The sequence below is a fragment of the Scatophagus argus genome, chromosome 14 (assembly GCF_020382885.2).
Source record: "Scatophagus argus isolate fScaArg1 chromosome 14, fScaArg1.pri, whole genome shotgun sequence".
In the NCBI taxonomy this organism is placed as follows: Eukaryota; Metazoa; Chordata; class Actinopteri; family Scatophagidae; genus Scatophagus; species Scatophagus argus.
In genome coordinates this window covers 6,684,192-6,700,356 of record NC_058506.1, presented here as the reverse complement: position 1 = coordinate 6,700,356, position 16,165 = coordinate 6,684,192, and positions in this window count along the sequence as shown.

Here is a 16,165-nt window from a genome sequence, read left to right as displayed (position 1 = left end):
CTGTTGCCTAATTCTTAGGGAATTTATCATACTGCATAGGAAAAAATACTTTATTTGACCTATTTGACCACCTGGGAATGAGACTCAACAATAAACAATAGTGGCTTGGACTGAGCCACCAACCCAAAGCGTCTGTATTTGATGATCAGGGAGTGAGACTCAACAATAAACTGCCTTTGTCCTGAATCGCTCAAACCACCCGACATTTGAGCTCTTGAATTGCAAATGCATTTGATGAACCCGAATCCAAAAAAATGACGTGCAATTCCAACTCGACACATAAATATGTAAGTGTAGAGAAATGATGCAAAGAACAAACACACCTGCCTTAATCTGTTGGAGAGTAGAATTATTCTGAGGATCTTCAATCTGAGAAATCCCTTTGTGTGCGATGTGATTCACTCTAGACTCTTCTTTTGTGCAGTGACTGGAGAGAGCAATGAGACAATGAAACCTCTGATTTGAATGGTGATGGTGATGCATGGTTGTAGTGAGCTGGCTTCAGGCAAAATAAATATGAGCTGCAAACTATTCTCCATTTTGCAGAGACCTCCTGGGTCATGGTTAACGAGCCCTTGCGGTTGGGACATTTGCAGTTGCATATTTAAGAAGTCTGTCATTTAAACTGTGGTTCTTTAGGCTGCGACAGTAACACACATTATTCGTTCTAGTCTCCAGCTAACTGTCTGTACGACTGATTGTGAAAGCAAAAAAAAAAAAAAAGTTGCCTCATTACCGCTCACAGAATTGAATTTCATGGTGAAGAGCTAAACAAAAATACGGCTTCAATATGGCCAGATTCACGACAGCCCGCCTCATCACAGAGAAGGCAACTATTCACACAACATCTCCCACAGCTTACACTGCAAAAAGCCACCTCATAGCTTCTCTCATCACTCTAATTTCCCTGGGGCCTTTATGTATGAGGTTTTTACAGAAGGGTACAAGCTCCACACATACCGCACACCCATCCAAACACTTCTGCTGCCATCGTTCGCTTCCTCACATTTCTGCAGTATGTCTGTGATAAAAGCCTGTCCTTTTCTATCATTTGGTATTCCCAGCTGCAGCCTCAGTTTGTCATATTGGTTATGATGGCAAGTCACTCGAAGTGCACTTTGTGCTTGCTCTCTTTACGAAGGACACAGACCATTTAAAATCAGCACATAAACCTGTCATTCTCTCTTGAGACCTGTTCTTGGTAGGCAGATGCATTATTTGTGGCACTTGGGTGGTCCTTCATATTTTGTCCTGTTGGACTGCATATGGCACTCTAATCAGCTAAAGGGGTAAGTGATTTACATTCACTGTCAGTTCTCCCCTCCTGTATCACCATTCCAGACATGGCCAAGGTCACTTTGTGCCCGAATCCAACAGAGACTCTGTCCAGTCTTTCCCATGAAGCATCGGCTGTTAACAGTGACAACACCTCTGTTTTGCCCTTTGTCCCTAAAGAAGAAAAAAGACTCCATGTCATCTGTGTACATGATGTGCATAGCATCTGTGTACATGTCATAGCAGGGACTCAGTCTACATATGAAACCAGCCCTTTGTCTACAGTTCTCTAAAAGAAAGGCCGTTTAAAAGCATTTTTACATTGTTCGGATTTTAAACTTTTACAAATGTGACCACTGTGATAAGAAATATTAGTTGAAGTTGCTGCTACAACTGAAGAATATCTTCTGCTAAACAGAAGCCATGAGAAAGATATGCTGACATATAGATTATATGTCATCGATGTGAGGATTAAAGATTGCCTCGATGCAACATGTCAGCTCTGTAGTGTTACACCTTCATTTGGACTTATATTAGCATAATGCACGATAGACAGTCTCACAAAAATAAAGACTGATTTGTTTTATGTATAAAAAGTTAGCCAGCCCACCTCAAGGCAACCTCTGCACTAAGGGACACGTTTCCATGGTAACAATCAATGATACCTGCTGACCAGTGATACCAAATGACAAAATAAAAGTGGAAAACATGATTTATATTTTGGGATTTGCTAACAATGTTGTGGAGTGCGCAGAGAGAAGGGAGTCTGTAGAGACAACAGTTGATTTCATTCGTCCAGGGAAAGTGACTGAGTGACAGTAAAATGTCTTTTTATCTGCTGAATGCTTTCAGGAGGCAACACTTTGTGCGTGGCTGAATGCAACCTAACCGTCTGAAGCAGCTACTTGGTCAGTCACCTTTGTTGTAGTTTGAAAAATTACCCAGAATACAGGGCAAATTAGCTCTACTTAAGAAATCTTTGACAGCCTTGTGCAGAGGATGAATTTAGACATCTGACTGAAGTCTGAGTCCATTTGACATCATTTCAATTACATTGTCACATACTTTAGAGCTGAACTCCAGAGCTGAACTTCTAAATTAATATCCTGTGTGGAATCCTTTTATGATGTGAGAAATGATTTCCCTCATTTTTTGGGGCACAAAGCATGTGTGTCAAGTCACTGTGCTCATCTCCAGGTAGATGTGATGTCCCTCAGCAGGAGATATGTTGCAGGAAATGGATGTTCACTCCTGCATGTGGTTCATAGGCAAAACAAACTGGACTGAAACTAACTAATTATTATTACTTATTCCATTATTGAATGATCTACTTATTATGCTCTCCATTAATCTATTAATTGTTAAGTCTACAAAATGTCAGAGAATAAATTAAAAATATCATATCATTTGTATCATTCAGATTCACACAAGTTTCCACCCAAAAGTCCCCCAATGTTTTGTGTGCAAATATTTAGTTAACAGTGATGTAAAACAGAAAAATGCACCAAACCATCTTTTTGTAACAAAAACTCATTGACTTGTGATAGTGGGAAAGGCACAGGTGTTATGATGGCTTTGTTCCATTCAACCATCCCAGCAAATCACAATTAATTTTATCATTTGAGCCTGTGTTTTTCTTACTGTGACATTTCAAAATGTCTTCCATAAAAAGGCCACCTTTTTCAAGTTCAAGTATTGGCAAATGTATCACAGCACTAAACACAGCATCAGAATATCCTTCATCCTACTGTCTCAAACATTGGATGACAGCACAAAAAAATGCTGTTCCAAAAAGAAGAGAGGGAGCAGACTACACAAAAGCTGTTTCCCTAATTCATTTTGGATGTTAGATGCTGTTTGACAGCAAAAAACAATTACTGCAGCTATAGGCAGTGATTTGACCAAGTGCTCTGGTGCTACAAGAGCACAAATATCAAGGCAACAGACCCAGAATACCATTAAAGTGCACTAATGAAAAAGTCCCCGAGTGAACAGGACAGGCCGATCGACCTGAGCGGACACGGCACTATGATGAGTGAGAGCTTTACAGTCAGTAAAGGAAAACTCACCTCTCCATTACATACTGGGTCAAGAGCAAGAATACAGGGGTTGTGTGAGCATATAATATCAGCACAATAAAGGACTTAAAAAAGAGGAAGAGGAATTGTAGTAGAAAAATACCAGTGAAAGAAGGGCGCTGGCTCACACACACACACACACACACACACTTACGCACACACATTACCAATACCTTCAGCTTCGCCTCTTTGCAGTGCTTCCCTCAACAGCTTACTATTAAAGCTGCACCAGCACACGATTAAATTATCATGTGTGTTGGGCCCCTGCAAGATCATTGAGGGTTGCAATACTGTAATAAAAAGCAAAAAAGGAACAGGATGAGGAAGAAAAAGGGAGAGGTATGAAGAAGAGGAAGAGCTTCTGTACCGTAGTGTGCGACGGAAAAATAGGCCAAGGCTAATCCCCAACATTACAGCTCAGCATATGATTAGAGGGTGCTGGAGTAATTGCAAAAGTATGCCATTAAATAAGAAAAATAATATTATTTTTCTTATTCAACCTATCTCATTCTATGTTTCTTACATCTACAGACCCATAAATCTATAAAATCTTGAGCTTACACGGACCCTGAAACTACTTCTTTAAGCGCTTAAGGCTGAATATTCAAGTTTTAGTGATTGACTAAAACCTGGATTAGGGCAAATCAAATCAAAATGCATTTCATACACATCCTTTCATTAACAAATGCAAGACAAGGTGCTTCAAAATTGCACTAAACAAAAAGAACAGTAGAATTTAAAACATCCAAAAATAAAGATGGCAGAAAATCTCACAAGCAGTACAGCAACTACTGTGAGCACAGAGGAGCACAGCAGTGAGCAGCACTGTGCTTGTGTTTATAGGATTGTGGCATTTGACAGACTTGTTTATTTATGTATTAATTAAAAGAACCAGTGTTCTCATCACTGCTCCTCAATACCCAATGCTTTCTCATGGACTCTGGTCAGACAAAGGGCACTTTGGTGGACTGGCTTTGGAGGGAGGTCTGGAGACAGGGCACAGGATTTTTTTGGTTGGATACTTTCAAAATCTAGTTCAACTTTTGCTGGTTTCTCCAACTTTTGCCATCTTTAACGTGTAAAACCATATAGTGCTTTTAGAGTTAATACAGTAATTTACTGAGCTTTAAGTGCCAGCGATGATGGCTGTGCAGCCATATCTGTAGTTTCACCATGTGTGAGAGAGACAGTTTGGCTGTCAGAGATTCCTGGAATCTCTGAGAACTGAGAAATACAAGTCGGACTCTGATGTGAGTATTTTCCTCTGCTCATGGCACCAAGGCGCTAGCATGGCTGTAGAGTCTCAGTCTTGTTAAAAAGTGCATGTGTGTCTTCAGATAATGTCAAATTTCATTACTGATACATAAAAATGTTTCTTTAGCACTATGTTCTTGAGCCAATTCCCTGTCACACTTCTGTTATCTAAGTCAAATCCCTGTTTCATTATTATTAATTCTTTTATATATATATAGAGAGAGAGATTTTTTTTGCTGTTGTTGTAATGCATCAAATGGAAACTCTTCACAGCATCACTGTTTATTTTCAGCACAAACAAGCCCCTCTCCTGAGTTCAGCTGTTGGCAAGCTGAGGGGTTGTTCCAGTTAGATAAAAAGAAATGCCCAACATGTATTCTAACAATCAGCTGTGATAAAACATTTGGCAGGTGTTTCGGTAATGCTGCTGGGAGTCATGCATGCACAGCTGGGCCTAATCCCAGTCTTGTGTTGTAAACTACGGGAGGTTTACTTTTTTAATGAAAACACACTTTACGTGATCATGTTGCAGATAGAAGGAACATTGTCAGAGTGTGATTCTGAGCAGCCTCTTCCTGACATATCAAGCTGTGCTCAATGTTCCTGTGAAGACATCAGACCGTGGTGGGACTCCAGATGAGCAAGTCAGAGCTCCACAGCTCCATAGTGCTCACTGGAAAGTAGAAGTTGAGAGGTAAATATTTTAGTGCTTCCTTCAAAATTTGGTTCTTTCTCATGCAGCTATTTTGTGTCTGTTGTACTGAACCTCAAATATGTAGCTGCTACGTAAAGAGTTAGTAGCATTTGATCATTTTTGCAATGCCTCTTATAATAACTTTGTTCTAGGTGTGCGTGTGTGCGCATGCATTTGGATACAGAACAGTATTTGAGACTATTGGTTAGTTTCAGATTGTATCTGAGAGACTGTACCTATTAAATGGCCTGCTGATGTAGAGGCAGATACAACTTGCACAGTGCAAGCAGTTTCAATTACAAAATCAGCAAAATTCACCATTAGTGCTTTTTTTAAAAAAACATTGTTATTGCCAGGTGGAATTTCCTTACTTGTCTTTTGTGCTTTTTTTTTTAACAATATTATTGCTCACCCTTTGTGCTGTATGTGGGTGTTAAACACACAAGTATCTGACCATACAGAAAGACATAGTGCCAACTTTGATGGTATGGTTTTAAAACACCATGGTTGTTGTTGTTGTTGTTGTTGTTTTCCATTTCCTAAAAAGTTATGATTCTGGAAATAACAAGCTGTCCACCAGACACACTGCTGCACCTTCTCATAAGCTTAAGATTTGCCCTTGTGAAGCTGACACAGAATACAGCAAAAAACAATAAAATCACTGATGATCAAAGTGACATGAAAAGAAGAGCCGAAGGACAACTAAAACTTTGCACTGGATTTAGAAGGATTGTGGGGTCTCTACCCAGTAAATTTGAAGTTACACTCTGATTTATAAGTAATTAAAATGACTTTAAGCAATCCGAAAACTATGTGTAGTGAGGCCTACGTGATATGAGCTTGACTTTCTTGGCTGGGTTAAAGTACAGTGGCTGCATGTGGTGTTAATTGCAGAAGATGGAGTGAATTCTGGCTGGGAATGGAATGGAGGGTAAACTAATCTAGCCAAGAAAAGATGAAAGAGAGGATAGCGTTGATGAGGTCAGCGAGAGATAATAAAGGAGAAAGAGAAAGACTGAACTGCTCTCTTCACTTGATCATTAAAACAGAGATTGGAAAGGGTGTCCTGGTGGCTTAGCTCACTAAAGCATGTGCCATGAAAACAGCATCTCTGAGTCCAGCCTGGGACCACGGTTGCACGCCAACATCCTTTCTCTCTCAATCCATCCTCTTGAGAGAACAATCACATTCAACTTTTAACATATCAAACAGATGCTTTCTAAATTATTATTAATAGTTAAAATATTCATATAAACTGATGCATCCAAAAGCAGATTTGTGTTGTCAGAATAATAGACAGTTTCCCTGTGCTGTAGGTGTGAGCTCCCTCGGCCAATGCTAATAAGCAATCGCAGCTAACAATCCAGCATCAAAATTTATATCCTACTACACTAACCGTGCTGCTGTTTGTGGCAAGATCCCTGACAAGCTCTCACAATTTATACCCTGTTCCACCATCTGCACCGCTGTGGAAGCAGCTGACAAGCCTAGTGCACTTACCGCATGTTGCCAGATGAAATGCACTGCAACATGTCAGTTCTTACTCTGAACAAGAGACAGATTATGTTGAAAATACACTCTAGTGGGACTATGATTCTGATGCATTTATCCATCTGTTTATTTTACATGTTTTACCATGTAGTAAACAGGAATGGTGTTTCTGAGCATGTCAAATCCTCCTACTTCCGGCTCTTAAACAGCTCAACTGGTTTTAAAGCAGTGATGATCAGCTGAAGGACACTTATTCATTGTTATTCAAGGCTTGAGTCCAATTTGAGGAAGGGACTGATTATTTGTTAATATACTAGGATAGACTCAGAGCTCCAGGCCAGATGAGGTAGCTTTCATCTTGGTCATACAGTCAGGATATAAATGTGCCAAATGTGAAAATGAACAACGGGAAAAGCAGAGGACATAGTTTAAGAATGCAGCTGAAGGCCAGTCACACAGAAGGTGCTTTCAGAAAACGTTTTGATTTCTGTCACTTGCTCATTCCTCAGAATGGGTACATTTCACTTTTATGAAATGTATCAGTCCACAGTGACTGCAAAACGTGTTTATGAGACATGCATTTTTTAAGCTTCAGGCTGTGCTCAAACGTTGTTGGTACACACCGGCACTATGTGTTTCCCTTCTCACCTGCATGCTTTTCTCTGTGGCTATGCAGTGGTTCCTTCTGCTTACTGTTGTGTTGGACCCCATAAATTACAGCTTCAGTAAGAGGGTAAGTGGAACTATCTTTCTAGTCTACAGTATTCAGCCAAGCTTCTTCTTCTCTCTAAGTCTGATGTCTGCAAATAACAGTAAAGTTAAGTTTATACTATATACACATATATATATATATATATTTTGCTTGCAGTGCACCTCTTGGTCTGTCTGTGTCTTGCTTGTTCTGTCACTTTGTACTCGACAAAATTGGGAGTGAAATACCACCATTTATTACGTAAATGTCAGCGGTTGCAGTGATGATGGTTGCAGCTCAGAAGATATAACTTGTGTGAACATGCACTCTTATGTACTTTTTCTTTACACATTGTAAAACATAAAGCTGCAGCCAACCGAACCGATAACCGATATGCTTACACTGTAGAGCCAAAGTTAATGGTATAATATTGTTTTCAATAGATATCATTTGTTTATTTCTCATTCAGTTCTATATAAGGATTTTTTTTCCTCTTGTGCCTCTGTGTAATCTGACGCATAATCTCCAGCTGCTTATCTTCTAATTTTATTTAGTTGTATCTCTAAGGATTGATCAGGGCTCCCGGAGTCATGATCATGAGTTTTTTGGTTTCACCATAGGCAATCAATATGTAAGAACAATGCTGGTCTCATCCTGTTTCATCCTCAGCCAACCTAAGATAAATTATTTTTATTTTTGAATTTCTGAAGGTACCTGTGGGTGAGTTACACTGGGCTTTAATGTATCTTTAATGTCAGCAGCCAACTGGATGAAGCGCCACTTCATTCATTTTTCCACAGTATTTCTACAGCCATTCCTCTGTTTTTTCTTCGTGGAATCATGCTGTCACCAGTGTGAGGTTAATAGGACCAGTCTTAACTGCATGACTGCATGCCACAGGAAGAAGTCCCCACTGTGATACCTCTAGGGGAGCGTTACTCATCCCCTCCTCCACACATATTTTCCAGGAAAATCTGATCATTAGTAGTGGATGTCTTAGAGGTTCCAGTCTGCATTTCTCACCTTGACATTACAGCTCCATGGCCCCTGTGGTATAGGGAATTAAATCCATGGCAAACTAGCTTGCTTCAGTAGTCTGCCACACTGTGCCCAGAGCAAACCGGGGGGTTATTTGTTCCAATCTGAAATGTGTTATTTAAAATAGTGTCCTGCAGTGTGATGGCACAGCCACCTCATTATCAAAATATTCATTCATCAAATTCAGAGGACAGAGAGTCCTTAAATGTCGGTCCATGTGCACGACATCAACTGAGTAACTGAAAACCCGACAGTGTTTTCTGGTAATTGTCCCTTGTGGGAGCGTATAAAGAGGAATAATGGTTCCAGTGTGCTTTGTTGGAATCAGACAGTGTTATTAGCTACCAGCTCTCTACTCAGTAAAGAGAGCATCTCCGTGCTATGAAGTGCTATAATCAGAAAAATTAAAACATTGTGATCTACCAAAACAAAAAAAGTACAAAAATCAGACCACAATAAGTAAAATTCTCTCTGTAGTAACCTTCAAACACAGAAATCCTTTTCTGAAATGCTGAGCAGTGGACCTACATACAATAAAAGAAAATGTAATGCTGAAGAGATATTTAAGAACATGTTGAAGGATGAGCTTGGCATTTAGGGAAATATCTTTATTTGCTTTCTGCCTCAAGAGAACTGATACCACTCTCTGTCCCATGGAGCCAGCCTGATAATTCTGCTCAGCATGAATACTGGAACAGGAGGAAACAGCTAGCCAGGCTCTGCCCAAAAGTAACCTGACATGCCATCCCTGATTAACATGATGAACATCCATCCATCCATTTTCTATACCGCTTATCCATCAGGGTCGCAGGGGGGCTGGAGCCTATCCCAGCTGACTACGGGCGAGAGGCGGGGTACACCCTGGACTGGTTGCCAGTCAATCGCAGGGCCAACACACAAAGACAAACAACCACACACTCTCACACTCACACACAAGGGGCAATTTAGAGTAGCCAATTAACCTATTGTGCATGTTTTTGGGATTGTGGGAGGAAGCCTGCTTTCTTCTGTTTTATGACAGTGCAAACCAAACATCTTTGGGTTTTGTACTGTTCATTCAACAAAAAAACAACTGGGATCTTGGCATCTTGGGATTACAGGATTCATCAAAAAATAATCAACAAATAAATCATAAACAGTGAAATGGTGTGTTAAAAACACCTCTCATATAACTCAAAAGCCTGAAATAGGTGCAAACCATGTTTTGAGTGACAATGACCACTGTTTACGAGAATAACTCTGCATTCTGCTCTGATAGAACCCACAGGATGACTAAGACCACAGAGCTGCATTTGTTGATTTAATATGCTTCACTGGAAGCCTTGCTGTCTTGGCTGCACATGGACACGCTAGATACTGTCAAACCTACGCATACCTCTATGGAACACATTTCTCAGTCCAGCGCTTGTTTGCTTGTGTGCGTAAAAATAAATAAATAAAGAAAGAAAGAAAAGAGTCAGACGCCAGAAATTGTGGCCAGTGTTACACAAAGATTGTCCTTTTGGATGTACTGGAGCCTCGCTGATGTGCTGTGAGTTGTGACATTTGAACCGGGGCTTAAAGTCACAAAAAATCCTCGGTGTTGATAATTGCACTTTGACATGTCCAGCACATTCAGGGGGCTACTGAAGACTTAAGGTGACTGTAGACATGAGGTCATATTGGTCCATTGATCACACAGAGAATCCCAGGGCTGACGAGATCATTGCTGCAAAGCTTCTTATTACCATTTCTCCTCCAGTGACTAGAAAGGTCATGAACCTTTTTGTCAACCTCTTTCTGCCACCATGTTGATCAATTGCAGTCATCAGACAGGCTTTATCGATTGTCAGAAATGGGATATAATCAATATATTTTTTTAATTTCTCAGATCCAATAATGATTTATGTTTACCTCATCATTTTAAACAGCTACAGCTATCATTTTAATCAGCTTCCAGTCGCATCGATTTGGGGGGGAGTAGATAAGATGAAAATGGCAGACTTATACTTGCAATGAATGCATTTTATTAACAACAACCTGCCCTGACTGTATATGATAAACGACTGTAATCCACATATCCCTTGAGATGAATTTTATAACTTTGGGTCCCAGATACAGTGAAGTCATTTTCCTTCCATCACAGCTTCTTGCTGCTGTTTTCTTTATCTGTCTCTGAAGATGCCTTTGGCTGTTGATGAAAGCCCTGGCCACATTTTTTCATGCTTAAAACTGTTCACTGTTCATCCTTGGCTGCAGGCTCAGGGAGTTTTCTCTGTAGCTGTGCCTTCTACTTCCATATGCCTAATGTAAAGCATTTATTGCATCTTCCCCATGGCACAGTGAGCTCCCCAAAGTAAACAGAAAGCTGAATGATGGACCTTTGTATAGAAGGTTGGGTCTTCCATAATGGTGTTTGTTTTGTTTGTTTTGCGTTTCCTATCCCCTTGTGCATGCAGGATGACCTAACTCCTGCCTACTCAATAATTCTTTCTTATTTTGATTCCTCCTAAAATTCCATAATGATGAATGGTTGTCTCTCATAACACATCAATAATTAATTTCTGTTGGTTTGCTTTGAATTACTACTTCCATGCACTGCAGTAAAGGCTTGCACTGTCAGTGCCAACTGTATCTAAGGAAAGAAGAACTCTTAGATGAAATTGTACATGCTGCTTTGCCTCTTCTCCTCTTCATTTTCTGAACTCCTCCCACTGTCAAACTTACAACAACGGATTTACAAAAATACATTTTACAAATTGATTTTTGTTTAATCAAACCTTTGATTTACTAATCTATTATGTTTAATTTACAGCCAATTTTCAGGGTGCTTTCAGTGTTTATTTCAAGGATTTGAGGTTGTTATATCTGTAAGACTACTGCAGAAAATGTTCTCTCACACAAGTCATTCTATACGATATTTTCCAATTCAACAATTGGAAGGAATAATTTCTGCTTTATAAAATCCACAGCACAACTGTAAACTCTTTGAAGCTTATAGAGCTGACTAGCAGCCAGGTTCTTTTTCACTGATGCTATGAGAAGCTCAACTCACCAGGGTTTACTGGAAGACACATATCTAGCAAATTATATGAACTGGGTTTTGATGTAGTTGTTGTTGGTGGTGGTGTTTTACCTGATGAAAGATCAAAGCTTATGTGAAAGAAAGACTCAAATTAACCACGCTCAACATTTACAATCTTCCAGCATCAAAGCTACATTAATACATACTGTGTGTAGGGCCTGTGTACTGTATGTAGAAGAGCATGTTGAGACAAAATTACATTTTGACATACCTGAGGCCTTTCAGTCAGATCTCTGTGGTTTAACGTGTGGACTTGTGTGCCCTGTGCTGCACATCATCCTGCTAATCCTTCCTGCTCTAATATTGGTGATGAAGACAAAAAACAGAAACAAGCCCAACCCAAACACCATGAGTTTAGAATCTTTTTCCATCTCCAAGCTACTCTACAATTACATTATTAGAATATGAGAAATAACTCCCATAATGCTCACTTTGATTACAAAAGAGGAATTTATAATGTAAGTCTTCTTCCAACATTATTAGACTTTAATGAGCGCTGTCGATAGCATTGTATAACTATTACCACTGCATTCATACAGCACCACGCTTCTGCTGATTTTCTTTCCTTTAATGTTAATATAAATTATACATTGTGCATTATGTCCTTATTATTTTATTTAACTTCAGCAGTTTCAATACAGCTGAGACTGATGTAACTTCACTGAGAGTTCTGGTTAAAACTACAGCACTGAACACTTTCATCCCTTGGGGTCTTATTCCAAAGTTTCCTTGTACTAATAGCTTGTGCTTGTAATGACATTTTAAGAAACAATGTACTTAGAGTGAGTGTGCTTTGCAGCCATTTCAACACAACATTTCAAATGAAAAATCGGGTTATTGATGTCAACACATGATCCATCATCTCACCATGAGCCCTGCACACAACTTAATCCATCTTGATTGAACTAGATTGGATTTTGGCTGTGGGCACATGTTGTTATCCCCAGTCACATCTTTTGACCATCTTCAAAGTGTTGTTGCAGTTTGGCACTCAGCAGCTGAGACATTACGGTGGATAGAAGACCAAATGCTTCCAATGTTGTCATTGTTCATGGGGTGGCAGGGTCGGCACTTAGGATCAGCTGATTCAGAACGATAGCATCAAAGTGGCGACCTTGGCTCCAGTGGTGGACCATGGAGACATAACAAACACTGAAGAAATGTCCAGTTGTGTGCCACTTAATATCAGGATTATATACACCGAATGGCCTATCTATAATAGAATTTGAGAGCTTGTGTTTATTTACAGGCTATGATAACTTTTCTAATTATACAGTATGAAGCACATGATTGTTTTTAATTAATTCATCTTTATTTTATGAGAGAATTTAGGAGAAAGTCGTTTTACATTTACCAGTATAAAAGCACATCCATAAAAGCATGTTTGTATGCATTCATTTTCAGTTATCTCATTAGCATAAAGAGCTCCTAATTGGCAGTTAACATCCCTCTCACGGCGTTGGTGTGCCCTCCTGCAGCTCAGACCAACACAGTGGGATGCAAGCAGCTGATGGAAAGACAACACTGAGCTCAGTTTATTAAAGCTTAAACTGCTGGCTTTTTATTCATTTCTACTTGATATGGAATTGAATTAACAAACAGGTATCCTGCTAGATGTGAAGATGACACAGGAAGCATCACTTTTCTGTTCTGAAGCAGACTATCTTACTTAATGCTCACCAGTAAGTAAGACATGCTCTGTCTTGAAGGCATATTGCTATTTACTGATAATAATACTGATCAGCTGTAAAATGCCTGGTGTGACTTTGTATGCTATTAAAATGTGTCTGTTGCCATAATAAAATGTGAGAAACAACATTGTTCCTTGTATCAGTGATTGATATCTTGCTACAGTACAGCTTTTGAATGTGGCAGGTAGATCAAATGATAAAGTATGCTGTATGACATTACAACCAGTTTTAAGAGTACTAACAGCATAGTAGACATGTTGTTGTACATGAATTATTCAGAATAATTCCACTTTTACCAAGTATAACCCTGATGTATGGGAGACTACCATAAGGGTGCTGCATGTATTAGTGCAGAACTTTAATAAAATCTAGGCATCCATGCAGACACACACGTTATGCATAATATATAGGGCACCTCATAGTATTTTGCCAAGCTATAAGTAGTCTTTTGTGAAACAAACAGTACAAATACACCACTGGGAACTTAAGTGAGTGTGATCCTGTAGCACAAGCCTGTGCAATCTCCAGAGAACTATTTTTGAGAACAAATGTAAAGTTCTGCCCTTTGCTCGACAGCCAAATAGGCTACAACACACATCTGGGACAAGCAGTGCTCACCTAGTCTCACGAGGCCTGCTGTATACATCCATCTGGGGACAGCTGTGGAGGGTTCAGTTTAAATTTGTTCTTGGCCTTTGTTTCAGCCATCTAATGAAGGGCTGATTAAGAACAGGAATCCTGAGAGAATGCAAGGAGCTTCAGTTAACCAGCAGTACCCGGAGTGCCAAGAACCAGGATTGAGAAGCACTGATGTAGAGGGACGTTGTTTGTCCACGAGAACCTCCTCAGAGCAGCCACACATCCTGTGTGGAAAATGCCAGAGTCCCATCTGGGATTATTTTGAGCTACATAGTCTGAATTCAGATCACTGCTGGAGTCTTTGAGGGGATGGATGGTAATTATTGTCTCCTTTTATGTTTAAATATCATGTTCGAAATTACTAGGGAAATGAAAACAAAAAAAAAAATTACACTTTTATGACACCATGAAGAGGTGAAATGGTCTTCCAGCACTTCTTGAAGTGAGAGGTTAGGAGGATGTAACTGTAGATGGATCTACTGTTTACCATCTAAACAGGGCCTTAAAAACCTTGGCTCCCTCAGTCACTGTTTTCACTGTAGCAGTGAAAATTCTGGGTGACAGATGAACTGTTACAGAAAGTGGGCAGATTGATGGATGAGGAGGACGACTTGTTAACAAGCAACAATATTTTTCAAAAGCAATTAGCATCAAGCTCCTGTTTCGGACCATGACAGTGTTTATGAGCTGAATCCCATAGCACTTGGTGATTAATTACACGGCTGACAATGATTTGTGTTGCTTGATTTTTACGTGATGATCACAGCACTTTCTCCTAAAGCAATATACAACACTGAAACGCAAAATGTTGGCTCTGTGATAAATGCGCACATTTCAATTAGAAACATTCTCAGAAATTGTAAAAATGTTTACACGGTTGTATTTGGCAATACAGACTCTGTTCTGTTCTTCCTGTCAGAATCCACACAGCTCAAGATCAAATCACCCTGGTGGTGGTGGTGTACTGAGCACTGACATGTGGACTGCATGTCATCATGAGGGACAGGCCTACAGAAACATACCACTGCATGTATATTTGATTACTAGGGGAACATGAAGAGGCTGGGGTGGTAAAGCCACACAGTGAGCAGTGTGGCAGAACCACTGAATGATAGAGGAGCTGATAGCTTAAATGAAGAGCTGACAGCCTCGGTGAACTGCCTTCCATTAAATGCTGTAAGTAATTAGCCCTAATTAGGTTGAGCTGATGGCTAGCTGATGTGGCACTGTGTCTCCTGCCTGAGCTGAATATATACGTTTTCTCATATTCAATACTTCATGTACGTACCGCTGTTTTATACATAGTGATGGAGTTGACTGTTCATTCCTTTAAGCAGTGACTTACAGCTACCACAAGGAGGATCCACAGTGGGTAGTTAATCATTGATTGATCTCATGTGAAGACACAAGCCCCCATCTGCAAGACTCTAACACGCTGCTCTGTCTTCATGAAAGAAAGAGCATCAAGTCTTCAAATCATTTTGTATTCGTTTATCAGCCCTGACAACCGCTGCACCTGTGGCTCAGACCTGGGCTCACACTAACCAACCAGAGCGCAGACCCTTTGGTTGAATTTTCAATATACCATAATGAGTATAGGAAAAACAGCAGCCTCATTTTCAGGAATGGAAGATGCTGAAAAGGTCACGCTCATTAGGTGCTGAGAAAAGGAAAAGGAGAGAGGGAAAACAAAAAGTGTGAGATTGCTTTCCAACATGACATTCAGATACATGTGTTCACACACCTTTTGACCAGCAGCACCTTATGAGGCTTAAGTATTTTACTCAAAGTGACCCCCCAAATGTAGGTGTTACTGAGCAATAAAATCCACATTCAAACTGAACTGGATTGGGTAGCCTCAAGTCTGCTGCTCCGACAATTTAGGGTACAGAATTTACAGTATTTGAATCTGGATTACGGGCGGCACGGTGGTGCTGTGGTTAGCACTGTTACCTCATAACAAGAGGGTTCGAATCCCGGTCTGGGCCCTTCTATGTGGAGTTTTGCATGTGGGTCTGTGTGGGTTTTCTCCGGGTTCTCCGGCTTCCTCCCACAATACCAAAAACATGCACATTAGGTTAATTGGCTACTCTAAATTGCCCCTTGTGTGTGAGTGTGAGAGTGTGTGGTTGTCTGTCTTTGTGTGTTGGCCCTGCGATTGACTGGCGACCAGTCCAGGGTGTACCCCGCCTCTTGCCCGTAATCAGCTGGGATAGGGTCCAGCTCCCCTGCAACTCTGACAGATAAGCG